The sequence below is a fragment of the Nomascus leucogenys genome, chromosome 15 (genome assembly GCF_006542625.1).
Source record: "Nomascus leucogenys isolate Asia chromosome 15, Asia_NLE_v1, whole genome shotgun sequence".
Taxonomy (NCBI): domain Eukaryota; kingdom Metazoa; phylum Chordata; class Mammalia; order Primates; family Hylobatidae; genus Nomascus; species Nomascus leucogenys.
The window spans coordinates 99,061,157-99,065,532 of NC_044395.1; the positions used below are offsets into that span (position 1 = coordinate 99,061,157).

General features: G+C 37.4%; 1 pseudogene; it reads left to right on the forward strand.

Annotated features, from left to right (window-relative positions):
• The first annotated feature begins 1,664 nt into the window (after positions 1–1,664).
• Positions 1,665–2,810, forward strand: LOC100599623 (annotated as a pseudogene).
• The last annotated feature ends 1,566 nt before the right edge of the window (positions 2,811–4,376 follow it).

Here is a 4,376-nt window from a genome sequence, read left to right on the forward strand (position 1 = left end):
TCCCTATACAAGATGAAAATTAGAAAATTATAAGGTCTACTCTTTATTCTTTGAAAGCTACTCACATAAATGTGACATTCTAAATATTTATTAATTACTATTAAAACATTACTAATATTCTGATTAAAATGACTATAAAATTGATATGTAATTCCATGTAGACCCACGAAATTAATTTGATACTTTTGAAAATAAAATAACTTTAAAAATCATAGCTATCCATGCTCTATTTTATCTTTAATAATCTTTATCATATTTTCCTACATCGGCACATTTTTTTTTTAGTTTTCCCTTACTATTGTATGTTTCATGCATTTCTAGACTCCCTTTTTTTATTCACTCAATGATAATAAACTGTTATTTATTACTTAAAAATAATTTACTAAGGACATGTTTTCAGTTTAGCAAGAAATCTTAGAAATGTATTCACTTTAATAAACTATATTATTTTTCATTCAAGGTTACCTTCATCATCCACACATCATAGAGAATATCAGAAGGAATTTAATGTTTCTGATTAAAGGTCAGTTCTCATAAAGCTTTTGTTCTTTCGCATGCTGTATTTTCTTCTTATTTGTGACTTACATATTTACTGATTTTTTCAACTAAGATTTTATTCATTAACCAGAAATACGTACACATTTTCTCAATGTGTATGTATACACATCCATCCATACATCCAAATCAATTTATATATATAAATAAATTTTCTTTGTGTCAATAAATACTGCATATCATTTAGATATGAGATTTATTATCATTTCAATCAGGGAGAAGTACCTTTCAAGAATGATTAAAAGGGCCGGGCGCGGTGGCTCACGCTTGTAATCCCAGCACTTTGGGAGGCCGAGGCGGGCAGATCACGAGGTCAGGAGATCCAGACCACAGTGAAACCCCGTCTCTACTAAAAATACAAAAAATTAGCCGGGCGTGGTGGCGGGCGCCTGTAGTCCCAGCTACTCCGAGAGGCTGAGGCAGGAGAATGGCGTGAACCCGGGAGGCGGAGCTTGCAGTGAGCCGAGATCGCGCCACTGCACTCCAGCCTGGGTGACAGAGCGAGACTCCGTCTCAAAAAAAAAAAAAAAAAAGGGCCGGGCGCGGTGGCTCACGCTTGTAATCCCAGCACTTTGGGAGGCCGAGGCGGGCAGATCACGAGGTCAGGAGATCGAGACCACGGTGAAACTCCGTCTCTACTAAAAATACAAAAAAAAAAGCCGGGCGTGGTGGCGGGCGCCTGGAGTCCCAGCTGCTCGGAGAGGCTGAGGCAGGAGAATGGCGTGAACCCGGGAGGCGGAGCTTGCAGTAAGCCGAGATTGCGCCACTGCACTCCAGCCTGGGCGACAGAGCAAGACTGCATCTCAAAAAAAAAAAAAAAAAAAAAAAGAATGATTAAAAGAAAACTAATAATTTTATTACTAGTAGTTGGTAATTGTGCAACCACTCATTATTTTTGCAAGTCTACAATCAAATTTTGATTAGGTTGTCTATGTTTTTAGTGAAAAAAATAGCCCAATTATATTGCAAATAATTATTGAACATCATCTTTTTCAGATTTTCAAAATCAAATCATTAAATACAGAGAAAAATATGTGAAACACCTTTTGGTATTTCTTTGAAAGCATCAGTTTTTCCTATTATACAGAAAGAAGATACGAGACGCCATCATGGGAGTTGACATCCTCCACAAGGACCGAAAGGTTTCCCGCAAGGAGCCCAAGAGCCCAGACACCTACCTGAGGCTGTTGGTCAAGCTGTACAGGTTTCTGGCCAGACGAACCAACTCCACATTCAACCAGGTTGTGCTGAAGAGGTTATGAGCCGCACCAAGCGGCCACCTCTGTCCCTTTTCCAGATGATCCGCAAGATGAAGCTTCCTGGCCGGGAAAACAAAACGGCCGTGGTTGTGGGGACCATAAGGGATGCTGTGCGGATTCAGGAGGTGCCCAAACTGAAGGTGTGTGCGCTGGGCGTGACCAGCCGGGTCCGCCGCGGCCCTAGACTCCCCTAAGGGCTGCAGCACCGTCCTGCTCTTCGGTGCTCTCAAAGGCCGAGAGGTGTACCGGCATTTCGGCACGGCCCCGGAAACGCCGCACCAAACCCTACGTCCGCTCCAAGGGCCGGAAGTTCGAGCGTGCCAGAGGCCGACCGGCAGCCAAGGCCGCAAAAGCTAACCCGGGGCCGGGAGCCGTGGCTCAGGTCTATAATCCCAGCACTTTGGGAGGCCGAGGCGGGGCGGATCACGAACGAGGTCAGGAGATTGAGACCATCCTGGCTAACACGGTGAAACCCCGTCTTTACTAAAAATACAAAAAATTAGCTGGGCGTGGTGGCGGGCGCCTATACTCCCAGCTACTGGAGAGGCTGAGGCAGGAGAATGGCGTGAACCCGGGAGGCGGAGGTTGCAGCGAGCCGAGATCGCGTCACTGCACTCCAGCCTGGGCGACAGAGCGAGACTCCGTCTCCAAACAAAAAAAAATAATAACTCTGGATCCTACCCTTTTATTAAAAAGATTTTGGATGCTGAGAAAAAAAAAAAAAGGTTACAGGTTTGACCTAGTCACATATTCCACAACCAGCAGCATGCTAAATACTATAGGAGTTAACAAAAAAATCATTAAGACATAACCCCATCGTCTAAGAAATACAATGTTTGTAGAAATAGGGTAAGAAATACACTGTAATTGTGTATAATTTAGATGTTGATCAATATTTAAGTAACACTTTATAATACTTTTCGATCATTAAATTTTGAATTTCTTGTAAATTTTCAACAGAGTATCTGTTTCACATTCCTTACTTGGTGGATGTAGAATGAGAACGAATGATTCTTCACCATCACACAGCCGGTTATCAAGATAGGTAAGCCAAAAACTTAAGTCTCTTGATTCATAGGCAGAATGCTTTCATTTACACTTCTCTGAGATATAATTTAGCACCAAAAATCTATTGTAAATGCTATTGTTAATAATAATAAAAACTGACGAATTAATGAAATTCTGTTGTCTAGCACAGTTATATATATATTTTAATAAAACATATATAAAATATATAATATATACATTGTAATAAAATAAAACCTTACTCTAAGAGAAAGATTATGGCCATCCTTATTAGAATTTTTAAATAATGAAAGTCTTTCTACAAGAGTAGGATATTCTAAAGAATGGAGACTACATCATATTCTTCATTTTATCCTCAGCACATGGCACTTAGTAAGAGGTAAATATTTATTAAAGACCACCGCACTTTTCTGTAAGCCTGGCTGATTCCTTATGAAATTCAAACACTCAAAGTGTTCATATGCTTTCACCAATAAGTGTAATTAGTCTGACACTCTAAAAGAAAATGTGCTAGCTTAGTTATTTAGGCAAAATATTTCTTCCATGAATTAGCAGAGTTAATGCTAAATATGCTTTGCTATTGGTAATTTAGAAGGTTGATTTTATCAATAGGTGAAATAGGTATGCTAGAGTCTTGTGATTTCATCTGCCTAATATTGAAGTATGCTTGGAATTTCAACAACAAAGAATTACTCTGTGGATAAAAGATATCTACTTCTGCCCAAAGCAGCATAATAATCCATATCCATCATGCAAACCTCAAAGTTAGATATAAAATCAACTTGATTTTGATAATTAACCAAATCCATATAATAAAGTACATACATTTTGGAGACCTTTATTCTGTTTTCCACTCTTCTTGTACTAGCTGTTATCTTAAATTAGTAATTTCACATTTTTGAGAAAGAATTTCCATATAAAATATAAAACAACATATAAATCATAAATTTATAAAGAGTGGATGAAAAATCATGATCTGTATAAAACATAGTTGATCAATGATGGTAAAGGGATGTAAAAAGCACAAATTGTGGCTACGTCAGATAAAGTATTTTTCCTTTATGAAAAAGGTTGAAGTCTATATTTATTTGAGTGACTCATTGGTACACTTGGGGGATGGAAAAAAAATGGCCTTGTGACATTACACAATTTTTTTTAACATCTGTGAGATACACTGTAAAAAAAACACTTGTGACATTTAATTGTCATAATGCATGTAAATAAACAAACAGAACAAAAATTGATACAGAGCTAGTAAATTGGTCTTCATTTTTGTTTTTAAATTTATTTGAGATCTACAAAGTGATAGTAATTTATAATTAAAATAAAATTAGTACTCTGAGATTGAAAATAATTTACCTCATTTTTCTGTCTACTGAACATGATACACTGTATATCATATCACTTAATGCGTTTGCATAGTACTGATCCAGTGAATTTTGATACTGACAGGTAATTATAATACAAAATTTAAAAATAATTAGGTTCTCAGAAAATCAATCCTATTATAATTTTTGAGAACATTTTTGATCAAAG